Source organism: Oncorhynchus kisutch, linkage group LG20 (assembly GCF_002021735.2).
Source record: "Oncorhynchus kisutch isolate 150728-3 linkage group LG20, Okis_V2, whole genome shotgun sequence".
NCBI classification, from domain to species: Eukaryota; Metazoa; Chordata; class Actinopteri; order Salmoniformes; family Salmonidae; genus Oncorhynchus; species Oncorhynchus kisutch.
In genome coordinates, this window is record NC_034193.2 from 33,404,643 (window position 1) to 33,421,512 (window position 16,870).

A 16,870-nucleotide genomic window follows, 5' to 3' on the forward strand; every position below is an offset into this window, starting at 1 on the left:
TCACAACTTTGATGTCTACTGTGGCATAGCAAAGTCTGTATGATGTCAAATAGGAATGTATCACATAGACTGCGTGGCCTAATGGATAAGGCGTCTGACTTCGAATCAGAAGATTGAGGGTTCGAGTCCCTTCGTGGTCGTTTAATTTCATTAGCTCAGCTAATTTGAACATGTTTGCAAATTCCCGAAATAAGGCATTGGTCTCATTGCTTTGAAAAGCTTGGACACTGTTGTTCAACTTTTATAATCTAAGACTGAAAGGCCTGAGAAATATTGTGTCTGATTCGGCATCGCAAGATTGAGGGAAAAGGTCTCTTCTTACTTGTTAAATATCACTAGCTTTCCTCATTCGGACAGGTTCACAACTTTGATGTCTACTGTGGCATAGCAAAGTCTGTATGATGTCAAATAGGGATGTATCACATAGACTGCGTGGCCTAATGGATAAGACGTCTGACTTCGAATAATAACATTGAGGGTTCGAGTCCCTTCGTGGTCGTTTAATTTCATTAGCTCAGCTAATTTGAACATGTTTGCAAATTCCCGAAATAAGGCATTGGTCTCATTGCTTTGAAAAGCTTGGACACTGTTGTTCAACTTTTATAATCTAAGACTGAAAGGCCTGAGAAATATTTTGTCTGATTCGGCATCGCAAGATTGAGGGAAAAGGTCTCTTCTTACTTGTTAAATATCACTAGCTTTCCTCATTCGGACAGGTTCACAACTTTGATGTCTACTGTGGCATAGCAAAGTCTGTATGATGTCAAATAGGGATGTATCACATACACTGCGTGGCCTAATGGATAAGGCGTCTGACTTCGAATCAGAAGATTGAGGGTTCGAGTCCCTTCCTGGTCTTTTAATTTCATTAGCTCAGCTAATTTGAACATGTTTGCAAATTCCCGAAATAAGGCATTGGTCTCATTGCTTTGAAAAGCTTGGACACTGTTGTTCAACTTTTATAATCTAAGACTGAAAGGCCTGAGAAATATTGTGTCTGATTCGGCATCGCAAGATTGAGGGAAAAGGTCTCTTCTTACTTGTTAAATATCACGAGCTTTCCTCATTCGGACAGGTTCACAACTTTGATGTCTACTGTGGCATAGCAAAGTCTGTATGATGTCAAATAGGGATGTATCACATAGACTGCGTGGCCTAATGGATAAGGCGTCTGACTTCGAATAATAACATTGAGGGTTCGAGTCCCTTCGTGGTTGTTTAATTTCATTAGCTCAGCTAATTTGAACATTTTTGCAAATTCCCAAAATAAGGCATTGTTCTCATTGCTTTGAAAAGCTTGGACACTGTTGTTCAACTTTTATAATCTAAGACTGAAAGGACTGAGAAATATTGTGTCTGATTCGGCATCGCAAGATTGAGGGAAAAGGTCTCTTCTTACTTGTTAAATATCACTAGCTTTCCTCATTCGGACAGGTTCACAACTTTGATGTCTACTGTGGCATAGCAAAGTCTGTATGATGTCAAATAGGGATGTATCACATAGACTGCGTGGCCTAATGGATAAGGCGTCTGACTTCGAATCAGAAGATTGAGGGTTCGAGTCCCTTCGTCGTTGTTTAATTTCATTAGCTCAGCTAATTTGAACATGTTTGCAAATTCCAGAAATAAGGCATTGGTCTCATTGCTTTGAAAAGCTTGGACACTGTTGTTGAACATTTTATAATCTAAGACTGAAAGGCCTGAGAAATATTGTGTCTGATTCGGCATCGCAAGATTGAGGGAAAAGGTCTCTTCTTACTTGTTAAATATCACGAGCTTTCCTCATTCGGACAGGTTCACAACTTTGATGTCTACTGTTGCATAGCAAAGTCTGTATGATGTCAAATAAGGTCATTTAATTTCATTAGCTCAGCTAATTTGAACATGTTTGCAAATTCCCGAAATAAGGCATTGGTCTCATTGCTTTGAAAAGCTTGGACACTGTTGTTCAACTTTTATAATCTAAGACTGAAAGGACTGAGAAATATTGTGTCTGATTCGGCATCGCAAGATTGAGGGAAAAGGTCTCTTCTTACTTGTTAAATATCACTACCTTTCCTCATTCGGACAGGTTCACAACTTTGATGTCTACTGTGGCATAGCAAAGTCTGTATGATGTCAAATAGGGATGTATCACATAGACTGCGTTGCCTAATGGATAAGGCGTCTGACTTCGAATCAAAAGATTGAGGGTTCGAGTCCCTTCATGGTTGTTTAATTTCATTAGCTCAGCTAATTTGAACATGTTTGCAAATTCCCGAAATAAGGCATTGGTCTCATTGCTTTGAAAAGCTTGGACACTTTTGTTCAACTTTTATAATCTAAGACTGAAAGGACTGAGAAATATTGTGTCTGATTCGGCATCGCAAGATTGAGGGAAAAGGTCTCTTCTTACTTGTTAAATATCACTACCTTTCCTCATTCGGACAGGTTCACAACTTTGATGTCTACTGTGGCATAGCAAAGTCTGTATGATGTCAAATAGGGATGTATCACATAGACTGCGTTGCCTAATGAATAAGGCGTCTGACTTCGAATCAAAAGATTGAGGGTTCGAGTCCCTTCATGGTCTTTTAATTTCATTAGCTCAGCTAATTTGAACATGTTTGCAAATTCCCGAAATAAGGCATTGGTCTCATTGCTTTGAAAAGCTTGGACACTTTTGTTCAACTTTTATAATCTAAGACTGAAAGGACTGAGAAATATTGTGTCTGATTCGGCATCGCAAGATTGAGGGAAAAGGTCTCTTCTTACTTGTTAAATATCACTAGCTTTCCTCATTCGGACAGGTTCACAACTTTGATGTCTACTGTGGCATAGCAAAGTCTGTATGATGTCAAATAGGGATGTATCACATAGACTGCGTGGCCTAATGGATAAGGCGTCTGACTTCAAATCAGAAGATTGAGGGTTCGAGTCCCTTTGAGGTCGTTTAATTTCATTAGTTCAGCTAATTCGTACATGTTTGCAATTTCCCTAAATAAGGCATTGGTCTTGTTGCTTTGAAAAGCTTGGACATTGTTGTTCAACTTTAATAATCTAAGACTGCAAAGCCTGAGAATTATTGTGTCTGAATATGCATCACAAGATTGAAGGAAAGAGTATCTTTGTACTTGTTAAAAATCACTAGCTTTCCTCATTCGGACAGGTTCACAATTTTGATGTCTATTGTTGCATAGCAAAGTCTGTTTGATGTCATATCGGAGAATATGGAGTAGAAGGTGTTGCCTCGTGGATAAGGCGTCTTACTTCGAAACAGAAAATTGAGGTTTTGAAGCATTTTCGTGGTCGTTTAATGTCATTAAATCAGCTAATATGGACATGTTTGCAATTTCCCGAAATAAGGCATTGTTCTTGTTGCTTTGAAAAGCTAAGACATAGTTATTGATCTTTAATAATCTGATATTGCAAGGCCTGAGAATTATTGTGTCTGATTCTGCATCGCAAGATTGAGGGAAAAGGTCTCTTCTTACTTGTTAAATATCACTAGCTTTCCTCATTCGGACAGGTTCACAACTTTGATGTCTACTGTTGCATAGCAAAGTCTGTATGATGTCAAATAGGGTCGTTTAATTTCATTAGCTCAGCTAATTCTAAATGCAGTTTGTTAGTGCTTCCCTGCCCTGCCCTGCCCTGATCAAATCAAATAATGGCAATCAGTCAAAACACTGAAGGGGATTTTACAGGGCCCTAATGGACTACAGACATTGACAGTCTCCTAGCCTAAAAACAAATGCTGAATGCACTGCCTAGATTTTGAGGTAAACGCATTGTCCATTATTTGATTTGCTCAGGGCAGGGAAGCACTAACAAACTGCATTTAGTCCAATAAAAAGACACAACATTATTAGGGTGATAAATAAACGGGAGTTGCTCCACGCATGACACAAGAGAACCCTCTGCTGGAGCAAAATGCTTACAGCACCTGGTATTCCCTGCTTAGCTTCCGAGATCGGGCGTATTCAGGCTGGTATGGCCGTAAGCGAAAGGCAATCTCTTGGTACACTATATAAAGTCAACGTGTCGCTTACTCTTAGGGGGACAGAGAAATGTCCACCTTGTGACACACACTGAAAAGCTCAAACCTTGCTTGCATTTCCAGACCATATATTTCACTCTTGTGGGGGGGAAAAAGAGGGCATATCCTAGGTTCATACTTATGACAACTTCATGGACTAGGGCCCTATAAAATAGAGCGCGCCCACACGGAATCACGAAATACAAACATTAAACCGAAATTCAACCATATTCAAAAATGCCTTGAACTAAAGGCGGAAATCAACTCAATCCCTTCAACTTGTTAGAAAATCCATTCATTTGCCCAAGTGAATCATAAGAGATGAACAAAATGCATCAGTGATTTGTATTTCCACGCAACTTTCAGAAACTGAATAGGACTGCCCAGTTTCCGTGCGCATGCGTGCGGAGCGCGCACATGTCTACACTTTGTGTAGCCGTTAGCGATGAGGCTAATGATAACCTTCTTGTGGTAGAGAAGGAAAGGCTTCCCCAAAAACCTTCTCAATCAAATGTTAACTGCAAAGTAGCTTATGCCAGCCTGGCAGAATTATATCATGATTATTTGCATCAATACAGTGGCCATTTGTTTTGCAAACTCCGCAATCACATGAGCGCTACAGTAACACCGTTTAACCAAACAAAGGTCTCTTCCTGGCGCACACTTGCCTAAAAAAGGGTAACTACACCCCAAAATCGATATGTCTTCCTTTTTTTCCAGACCTCAAAAGTGGTTTCCTGCTAGGGTTTTAAATGTTGCCGTGGACATAGAACATCTAATCGTGTTATATTTCTATTAAAAAGGTGTACTTTTGAGAGCGAAAACCTGCAGAAGCAGGGACAAACGGGGGGAATTATTATAAAAATAAATGGGGGGGGGGGGGGGGGGGGGCAATCAGTCAAAACATTGAAGGGGATTTTACAGGGCCCTAATGGACTACAGACATTGACAGTCTCCTAGCCTAAAAACAAATGCTGAATGCACTGCCTAGATTTTGAGGTAAACGCATTGTCCATTATTTGATTTGATCAGGGCAGGGAAGCACTAACAAACTGCATTTAGTCCAATAAAAAGACAACATTATTAGGGTGATAAATAAACGGGAGTTGCTCCACGCACGACACAAGAGAACCCTCTGCTGGAGCAAAATGCTTACAGCACCTGGTATTCCCAGGCGGTCTCCCATCCAAGTACTAACCAGGCCCGACCCTGCTTAGCTTCCGAGATCAGACGAGATCGGGCGTATTTTTTATTTTTTATTTTATTATGAAAAAACACATAATATTTACAACATTCAGTCAATAATAATTAAGGATGAACAATTCACCCTTTTACAAAATCAAAAAAGAAAAGAAAAGAAAACCTATTAAAACCCCAATCATCCACCAAAACCAATTAATAATTAAAACCAAGTTTTCCATTCGACTCAATTTCAATAAAAGTGCTCCCCCACACAAACAATTTTTCAAAATTACATCCACCATATTTATATATTACTTCTATATCTTTCTCTAAAATACTTCTAAATAAAACCTCCACACTCACAATTTTTCCTTCATAATGTCCCAAATTCCTTCTTAGTCTTACAGCGTATCTGGCATGGCTAAGAACAAAATTCATCAAATTAAAATTAAAAACTTTGCTTTTCCCAGTTAAACCAAAAAGAAACAACCTCTTCCACTCAACCCCAGCAACAATCTCTTCTCCCCAATGTTGTACTAAAATCCCCTTTAAAAACTTATGAAACTCTTCTAATCTACTACATTCAACAAAAAAGTGCATAAAATTTTCCGCCCCCGTACCACAAATATCACATTCTCTTTTAACATCTCTATTTATTTGATGTAAAACCACGTTCGTAAATATCCTATTATGTTTCAATTTAAAATCATTGTCTTCACATTCTATAGAATTATATTTTACATTTACATTCTTCCATATTGATTTCACATCTATATTTGCAAACACCCTAGACCACACTTTTTCCGAAGCAGGAGTTTTTATCTCTCTTAAAATACATTTTTCATAAACCTTTTTAACTTTCAAACCTGACAAATCATACTTCTTCCCATTACTTTCATAATATAAAACCGGTAAACCCTTAGCTCTTGTAGCCACCTCTTTATTTATTAACACACCCCACTCCCCAGGAAGACATCCTAATATTCTCTTATACATGTTCTCCACAGTAGTTCTACTTATTTCATCATTTTCTTCATCCACATTATCAAATATTGCCTCACATGGAAGGAACCCCGGAATGACCTCATATAAAATGTCCCCAATCTGTCTCATCCCAGCCCTCATAAAATATTTACAAAACAACATCTTATTATTATACTGTATCTTGGGATTTAAAAAAATTGGCTGATTTAAAATATTGTCTAAAATGGTACACTCATAATAAATATTTGGTAAAAACTCCCCCCAAGCCTCAAACACTTCTCTATAAAACAAAGGTATATTACCCAACATTTCCTTTTTCATACACATCAATAAACCATTGTCCCCCATCCTCCCAGCCTCCTGCAAATACTCCTTAAAAAATATTTTCCATCCATAATCTAATTCACCATATAAATATTTACGTACCATTTTGACTCTAATTGCTTTTTTCCTCACATTTAAATCCACCAACTTCAAACCCCCCTCCTCATAACCTGCAATCAAAGTTTTAAAAGAAATTTTCGCACCTTTCCCATCCCATAAAAAATCAACTAAAATCTTATTTATTTCCGATAAAACCCATTCTGGTACGTCTAAAACATTCATGACATGAATAAAAATTGACATCAGCAAGGAATTTACAACAATTACTTTCCCTTTTAATTTCAAAGACCTTCCCCTCCACATATTTACCACCTTTCTAACTTTATTTATTACACCACTCCATGTCAGATCCCTAGCTTCCTGTTCCTTCACCCCTAGAAACACACCTAACACCTTAAAATAATCATTTACCCTTTTAAAAGGAAAAATCCCCTCATTAATCTTCCCAACATACATTATTACTGACTTCTCCATATTCACTTTTGCTCCTGAGGATTATATTTTTTAAGGTATGCCGCTAAGGGTTCTACCGATAAAACATACAATAATGCTGATAAAGGGCACCCCTGTCTCACCGATCTCTCAAGAATAAAATAATCTGTTAAAACCCCATTACATTTTACTCTACTTTTTGCCTTTCTATATAATCATTTTATCCATCCTATTATTCTGTTTCCAAACCCATATTTTTCCAGTACCCTAAACATAAAATCATGTTCCACCCTGTCAAAAGCTTTATTAAAATCTATACTTAAAACAATTCCCCCTCTCTTATCGCTATTCATTTTATTTATCACATTTTTAAGTGTAATAATAGTATCAGCTATGTCTCTTCCAGGCACACTATAATTTTGTGTAGGTGCTATAATATCATTTAAAACCATCTTCATCCTATTTGCCAATATCTTAGCTAAAATCTTATAATCTGAGTTTAATAAACTAATTGGCCTATAATTCTCCAATTTTAATTTGCTCCCCTTATTTTTATATAAAATCGTTATCAGCCCTGTCACCATGGAGTCTGAAACAGTATTATTGTCTTCCATATATTGATACACTTCCATTAAAATCGGTGCTAAAAAACTTTCATACATTTTATAAAACTCTGCAATTAGTCCATCTACTCCAGGACTTTTATTTATTTTTAAACCCTTCATTGCATCTTTCACTTCATCCACTGTTATCTTCCTATCACATCTTTGCTTATCCTCAACACCAATTTGCACATCCACACTACCTAGAATCTCCTTTACACACCCCTCATCCACCTCCCCTTTCTTAAATAAATCCTTATAAAAATTCTGTACGGTTTCTAATATCTCAACATAATCATTTACCACTTCACCCTTTACATTTTCTATCTCACTAATATATGATTTCGTCTGTTTAGTTCTCTCTAAACCAAGAAAAAAAGACGTACATTTCTCCCCTTCTAGCACATACTTTGCCCTACTTCTAATAGATGCCCCTTACACTTATCTATTTCACATTTGCTCAATTGTGCCTTTAAATCTAAAAACCTTTCAATATTATAAATAGGATCAATATCACATTTCCTCATTTCTTCATTCAATTTTTCTCTTAAAAAATGTTCTTCTCTTGTCATCCTACTCCTCTTCTTCCTTGCATATCTAATACTAAAACCTTTTATTTTTTTCTTTACATTTTCCCACCACTGACACTTATCATTCCCTTTTTGCTTATCCTTCATTTCATGTTCTATCAAAGATTTAAGCTGTATTCCATATTCTTCATCACCTAGATACCCTGCATTCATGCACCATATTCCTCCCCCTTTCCCTTCCTTATCTAACCCCACCGAAAATGTTAACCCAGCATGATCACTAAAAGTTGTAAAAATATAATTAATATCCTTCATAAAATTCCTTAACCCTTTATTTACTAAAACCAGATCTATCCGTGCCTGTTTCAACTCCCCTAAAACCACCTGCCTTCTAGAAAAACCTCTCTAATTCGGATTCTCGTCTCTCCATATATCAATCAGACTGTTTTCACACATAATCTTCCTTAAAACCCCCCTCGATACGTCACTTCTAAAAATAGCTCCCCTTGACATATCTAATCTATTCATTTTAACATTAAAATCCCCAACTAAAATACAATTACCCTTGCACCATTTCCCTAATTCTAAAAATAAATTCCTTCGCTCTATCTCATTATTCGGCGCATAAATATTTATAATCCTAAAAACCCTATTCATATATTCAAAATCCAAAATTAAAATCCTCCCATTATTATCATTATATATCTTCTTCACATTTTCCACTACATCCTTCCTTAATAAAATTGCAACCCCACTTGAATTCCCTCTGCCATTATTTACATAAATAAAATCCCTCCATATTTTTTTTACTTCTAAAACACAAACATTATCCCAGTGTGTTTCTTGAATACATAAAATATCTGAATTCTTCATTTGGACTATTCTATTAAATTTTCCCATTGTTCTCAAACCATTTGCATTTATTGACATTATATTGACCATTCTAATAAATAATAAAATAATAAAATATAATTTCATTATCCTCTACCTGTTATCCAGTTTCTTTCTTCTTCCACCCTTTCTCTCCCCCTCTTCCCACCGCTTTCCTCTTCCTGTATCCTTCCCTCGTTCTTTCCATCTTTTGCCCATCATCCGTGTCCGATATCTCCTCCAAGTCCATGCTATCCAGCCAACTCCCACTCTTGGCATCCACCTCCGTTGTGCTCCCCGTATTCGTCTCCACTTCTGGTATAGTCGTTGTGCTCCCCGTGCTCATCGCCGTCTCTGGTATTGTCATCAACTCCATAACCACCTCCATTTCTTCACCCCCCAAGCTACTTGTTAGTGCCGCTGCTTTCCCCCAAAACCTGTGATCCCCCCGTGCTTCCCCCCAGTCCACTCCCCCCCTCCTCCTGAAAACTCCCTCTTCTTATTTCTGAGTCCATACTGCTCCCAATTTCATTTATCTTCTGGTCCTTCTTCCGTCTCTCCACCTTCCACCACGTCCTCAGCTCCATCTTCTTCTCCTTCTTGCGACAATACCACTGCTTCCTCGAATATTGTTTGACTCCCCTCTTCAGCCCCAACCTCTCCACATTTGCACTCCGCCAATCTCTTTCTGCATCCACCACAAAAATTCCTTTCCTTCTCTCCATCACATTCTCTCGCATAGTGTCCTTGATTGCCACACTTAAAACACTGCAATTCCGGGCAGTCTTTAACTATGTGCCCGGGTTGAATACACATACGACACACTCTGACCTGTTTGTCATGAATGACCCTGAAATATTCTGCTCCCTCCAACGTCTCAATTCTAGTAGAATAAGGTAATGATGTCACTTTTTCTGTGAACTTGACCTTGCAGAAACGTGTCCCGTCAACCACCTCCGTTCCTGGCCAAACTCTCCTCCTTATCTCCGAGATGGCCGTCACTCCCCAGCTACTCAGCTTGCTCAGTATCACACCATCTTCTACGTATACTGGGAGATTCATAAAAGACACCACCAATTCCTTCACATTAATATCTCTCGCCAGAATCTTTGTGTCCTTTATTCGCAATCCATCCATTAACCGTTCTTTTCCTCTTTCATTTCTCATCGTAATTTCATACTTCTTTTCTCCTTTCATTCGGCATCCCACCACCTCTCCACACACCTCCTTAATTGCTCTTAGTAGTTCCATTGTCGTCACTTTGTCTTCTCCTTCCAACTTAATTGCCACCGTGTATTCTTTTCCATATTTCATTCCTTCGTTATCTTCATTTTTCTTCCGTTGCGCCTTTTCGTTGTCTTTGTCCATTCCGTTTGTCTTTTCCATGTTGTCCGTCATAGTAAAAAAATTAATCCAAAAAACCTCTCCCCCAAGCAGAAAAACTGCAAGGGGGAAGACTAACCAAACTTTAAACTATTCAACTAAAGAAAATAATAAATTATATTGCAAAAACCAATTAATTTAACAAAAATAGCTCTCGAGCAAACACTCTCCAGCAAACACTCACTCACAGCTCAGACACTCGCACCTGTCGTCACTTCTCCAATCAGGAAATGCGTATTCAGGCAGGTATGGCCGTAAGCGAAAGGCAATCTCTTGGTACACTATATAAAGTCAACGTGTCGCTTACTCTTAGGGGGACAGAGAAATGTCCACCTTGTGACACACACTGAAAAGCTCAAACCTTGCTTGCATTTCCAGACCATATATTTCACTCTTGTGGGGGGGGGGAAAGAGGGCATATCCTAGGTTCATACTTATGACAACTTCATGGACTAGGGCCCTATAAAATAGAGCGCGCCCACACGGAATCACGAAATACAGACATTAAACTGAAATTCAACCATATTCAAAAATGCCTTGAACTAAGGAGGAAATCAACTCAATCCCTTCAACTTGTTAGAAAATCCATTCATTTGCCCAAGTGAATCATAAGACATGAACAAAATGCATCAGTGATTTGTATTTCCACGCAACTTTCAGAAACTGAATAGGACTGCCCAGTTTCCGTGCGCATGCGTGCGGAGCGCGCACATGTCTACACTTTGTGTAGCCGTTAGCGATGAGACTAATGAAAACCTTCTTGTGGTAGAGAAGGAAAGGCTTCCCACAAAAACCTTCTCAATCAAATGTTAACTGCAAAGTAGCCTATGCCAGCCTGGCAATCACATGAGCGCTACATTAACACCGTTTAACCAAACAAAGGTCTCTTCCTGGCGCACACTTGCCTAAAAAAGGGTAACTACACCCCAAAATCGGTATGTCTTCCTTTTTTTCCAGACCTCAAATGTGGTTTCCTGCTAGGGTTTTAAATGTTGCCGAACATCTAATCGTGTTATATTTCTATTAAAAAGGTGTACTTTTGAGAGCGAAAACCTGCAGAAGCAGGGACAAACGGGGAATAGGGGGAATTATTATAAAAATAAATTGGAGAGGGGGGGGCAATCAGTCAAAACATTGAAGGGGATTTTACAGGGCCCTAATGGACTACAGACATTGACAGTCTCCTAGCCTAAAAACAAATGCTGAATGCACTGCCTAGATTTTGAGGTAAACGCATTGTCCATTATTTGATTTGATCAGGGCAGGGAAGCACTAACAAACTGCATTTAGTCCAATAAAAAGACACAACATTATTAGGGTGATAAATACACGGGAGTTGCTCCACGCATGACACTAGAGAACCCTCTGCTGGAGCAAAACGCTTACAGCACCTGGTATTCCCAGGCGGTCTCCCATCCAAGTACTAACCAGGCCCGACCCTGCTTAGCTTCCGAGATCGGACGAGATCGGGCGTATTTTTTTTATTTAAAATATATATTTTATTATGAAAAACAGAAAATTTTACAGCGTTTCAATCATAATTAAAGGATGAACAATTCACCATTTTACAAAATCAGAAAGAAAATACTATCAATTGACATTTAAATCCCTCACTAAATGCAAATTAGTAATTAAAGACAAGTTTACCATTTGGTAACATTCCAATAAATGTACTCCCCCACACAAACTGTTTTTCAAAGTTGCCTCCACCATATCTATGTATTATCTCTATATTATTCTCCAAAATACCTCCACACTCACACATTTCCCTTCACAATGACACAAGTTCCTTCTTAATCTTACAGCATATCTAGCATGACTTAAAACATAATTCACCAAGTTAAAATTCAAAACTTTACTTTTCCCATTAACACCAAACAGAAAAAATCTCCTCCATTCCACCCCATTAAAATTCTCCTCCCCCCAATGTTTCACTAACAACCCTTTTAAAAACGCATGAAACCCTCTTAATCTACTACAGTCAATGAAAAAGTGCATAAAATCTTCCACCTCTATACGACAAATGTCACATTCCCTAATAATATCTCTATTGATTTGATGTAAAACCACATTAGTAAAAACCCTATTATGTTTTACTTTAAAATCATTATCTTCACATTCTATTGAATTACATTTTACATTAACATTCTTCCATATGGATTTCACATCCAAATCCACAAAAACCTTCGACCACACTTTGTCCGAGGCAGGAACTTTTATCTCCTGCAAGATACATTTACTATACTCAAACCTGACAAATAATTTTTCACTCCATTACTTTCATAAAATAAAGCCGGTAAACCTCCAGCTCTCTTAACCACCTCTGTATTTATTAAAAACACCCACTCAGGAATACACCCCACAATTTTCTTATACATATTTCCTACAGTAGTTTTGCTTATTTCATCCTCCACCTCAACAATATTGACTTTAACCATGGAGGATAATAAGGTAAGCCTATGAATTGCTAACAGAGAAGCCCCATGCAGTGGTGCAGGAACCGCTCCACCGTCTTTTTTTATGCTGCGTCAGGAACCACAGGGTTTACAGGACATGACGGTTGGGGTGCCGCAAGTAGTGGCAGCTGGGTGGCGGTGTGGGCTAACGTTAATGTGCCGCTAATATTATCATTTTTAATATTGTAAAAAAATGTATGCATTATAATAACCTATGGGACTTGTTATACATCAAATATGATCCTTGCAAAGATAACAGTAGTAGGCTATCATAATTCTACCTAAATTATAATAATAATAGGTGACTCAGGCAATAGAATCTATGTGTATTTATAGGGAAAACCTGTTCTGTTAAAAAATTGTATATATTGGCCATTATAAACTGGGTGTTTTGAGCCCTGAATGCTGATTGGCTGAAAGCTTTGGTATATCAGAGCGTAAAACATTTATTTGTCCTCTTCTAATTAAGTTGGTAACCAGTTTATAATAACTGTGCGTTGTGTCACGTGTAAGAACAGCTCTTAGCTGTGGTATATTGTCCATATCCATGAGCATTTAAAGAATGGTCTAATTTCTTCCAATCAGAGTTTAAATGAAGATGATCCACATGATCATCAAAGTTTGGAAGGTCAAGTCCAGAAAATGAAGAATGATATCCTGTGTTTAAACTATCCAGAAGATAGTGAAGTGAAGGATCCCCTGCCTCAGATCGAGCTGAAGGCTGTGACAAGGAGAAAAGTTAAGGTGAGAGAATAGACTGAGGAGAGAAAGGGAAATCTGGGGTCTTACATGTCCACACTTTAAACCTGTCCAATATGCCATATAACATGTTGTTGTGAGGTTGGAGGGTAAATTGTCCTTACAACAGACTTCCATCTCTTAATATTCAATCACCAATTGTTTACTGTAGCTCTTCTCAAAGGCCTGTATAGCAACGGCAACATACAGTATGTCATTGACTGTATTGTCTTTTTAGACCAAGAGGAGGACCAGTGCCAACAGGTCCACAGTTGAACAGAGCACTGATAGTGATGCGGCTGAGAGAGATTTTGTTGATAATCAGAGTGATGAAGATGAGGAAAAGGTGAAGAAGGATCCCCTGCCTCAGATGCAGCAGGATGCCGTGAAAATAAATAAAGTCAAGGTAAGGGAATAGATTGAGCAGAGATGTGGATATTTGTGATATCTTTCATATCTATAACCTGCCCCTACAGCATGATGTTCTGAGGAAGGTAAATTGCCCATGAAATACCCTTTTATCTCCTAATAGTAAATCTAGGGCTGACCCCATTTGGTCGACAGTTTGGTCGATAGGCTGTTGGTTGACTGGGATTTCTTAAGTCGAGCAGCCGCAAAAGTTTGTTTTCTTCATGGTGCACATGGACACCTGTCTGATTCGCGCCTGTCTCAGTTGACTAATCCATTGCCGAGGCCACAGGGATGGCACAGTCCATCACGCTAAGACGTGATACTGACATTGTATATGGTTATATCATGTAAAAATAATGGTGTAACACTAATAAATCAAATATTATTTTGTAACAAATGCGCTTTCTCCTGCATTGGATACGGTCGCTGTCCATGGTTCTGAAACATAATCTTCAGTGCTCCGTAGAATTGCCACCCTTTCCTATGTTGCTATGTGCATAATAACAAAGTTAACCAGCATATTGGGATTGAGAACAATGCTGCAGAGGCAGCAGCAGTAGCAGAGACAGGGAAACAGCCCTGGCCTTAGCCTAATTGTCTAAGAAAATTGAGGAGAGAGGAAAATCCAACTGAATTAGGTCTATAATCAAAAGCCTAATTGTTAAATGTGCCTGGCTTTGTAAATCATCCATATACACTGCTCAAATAAAGGGAACACTTAAACAACACAATGTAACTCCAAGTCAATCACACTTCTGTGAAATCAAACTGTCCACTTAGGAAGCAACACTGATTGACAATACATTTCACATGCTGTTGTGCAAATGGAATAGACAACAGTCAATTAGCAAGAAACCCCCAATAAAGGAGTGGTTCTGCAGGTGGGGACCCCAGACCACTTCTCAGTTCCTATGCTTCCTGGCTGATGTTTTGGTCACTTTTGAATGCTGGCGGTGCTTTCACTCTAGTGGTAGCATGAGACGGAGTCTACAACCCACACAAGTGGCTCAGGTAGTGCAGCTCATCCAGGATGGAACATCAATGTGAGCTGTGGCAAGAAGGTTTGCTGTGTCTGTCAGCGTAGTGTCCAGAGCATGGAGGCGCTACCAGGAGACAGGCCAGTACATCAGGAGACGTGGAGGAGGCCGTAGGAGGGCAACAACCCAGCAGCAGGACCGCTACCTCCGCCTTTGTGCAAGGAGTAGCAGGAGGAGCACTGCCAGAGCACTGCAAAATGACCACCAGCAGGCCACAAATGTGCATGCGTCTGCTCAAACGGTCAGAAACAGACTCCATGAGGGTGGTATGAGGGCCCGACGTCCACAGGTGGGGGTTGTGCTTACAGCCCAACACCGTGCAGGACGTTTTTCATTTGCCAGAGAACACCAAGATTGGCAAATTCGCCACTGGCGCCCTGTGCTCTTCACAGATGAAAGCAGGTTCACACTGAGCACATGTGACAGACGTGACAGTCTGGAGACGCCGTGGAGAACGTTCTGCTGCCTGCAACATCCTCCAGCATGACCGGTTTGGCAGAGGGTCAGTTATGGTGTGGGGTGGCATTTCTTTGGGGGGCCGCACAGCCCTCCATGTGCTCGCCAGAGGTAGCCTGACTGCCAATTAGGTACCGAGATGAGATCCTCAGACCCCTTGTGAGACCATATGCTGGTGCGGTTGGCCCTGGGTTCCTCCTAATGCTAGACAATGCTAGACCTCATGTGGCTGGAGTGTGTCAGCAGTTCCTGCAAGAGGAAGGCATTGCTGCTATGGACTGGCCCGCCCGTTCCCCAGACCTGAATCCAATTGAGCACATCTGGGACATCATGTCTCGCTCCATCCACCAACGCCACGTTGCACCACAGACTGTCCAGGAGTTGGATGGATAAAGGATGCTTTAGTCAAGGTCTGGGAGGAGATCCCTCAGGAGACCATCCGCCACCTCATCAGGAGCATGCCCAGGCGTTGTAGGTAGGTCATACAGGCACGTGGAGGCCACACACACTACTGAGCCTCATTTTGACTTGTTTTAAGGACATGACATCAAAGTTGGATCAGCCTGTAGTGTGGTTTTCCACTTTCATTTTGAGTGTGACTCCAAATCCAGACCTCCATGGGTTGATAAATTTGATTTCCATTGATAATTTTTGTGTGACTTTGTTGTCAGCACATTCAACTATGTAAAGAAAAAAGTATTTAATCAGAATATTTCATTCATTCAGATCTAGGATGTGTTTTTTTAGTGTTCCCTTTATTTTTTTGAGCAGTGTATATATTACCAGTCGAAAGGGTTTTTCTTTATTTTTACTATTTTCTACATTGTAGAATAATAGTGAAGACATCAAAACTATGAAATAACACATATGGAATCATGTAGGTATCTTTTTTTTTTTAAACAAATCAAAATATATTTAACATTTGAGATTCTTCAAAGTAGCCCTTTACCTTGATGACAGCTTTGCACATGCTTGGCATTCTCTCAACCAGCTTCATGAGGAATTCACCTGGAATGCATTTCATAAATTAACATGTGTGCCTTGTTAAAAATTAAGTAAAGGAATTTCTTTCCTTCTTAATGCATTTGAGCCAATCAGTTGTGTTGTGACAAGGTAGGGTTGGTATACATAAGATAGCCCTATTTGGTAAAAGACCAAGTCCATATTATGGCAAGAACAGCTCAAATAAGCAAAGAGAAACAGCAGTCCGTCATTACTTTAAGACATGAAGTTCAGTCAATCCGGAAAATTTTAAGAACTTTGAACTTTTCATCAAGTGCAAAAACCATCAAGTCGCAAAAACCATCAAGCACAATGATGAAACTGGCTCTCATGAGGACCGCCACAGGAAAGGAAGACAGAGTTAACTCGGCTGCAGAGGATACGT

At 39.3% G+C, this 16,870-nt stretch overlaps 2 non-coding genes across 2 annotated transcripts; both read left to right on the forward strand.

The window, feature by feature from the left end:
- The first annotated feature begins 67 nt into the window (after nt 1-67).
- Nucleotides 68-140, forward strand: trnar-ucg (transfer RNA arginine (anticodon UCG)). The gene has a single exon. It is a non-coding gene; the product is annotated as a tRNA-Arg (tRNA).
- A 2,718-nt stretch (nt 141-2,858) lies between these two features.
- On the forward strand, nt 2,859-2,931 carry trnastop-uca (transfer RNA opal suppressor (anticodon UCA)). The gene has a single exon. It is a non-coding gene; the product is annotated as a tRNA-Sec (tRNA).
- Nucleotides 2,932-16,870: the final 13,939 nt, after the last annotated feature.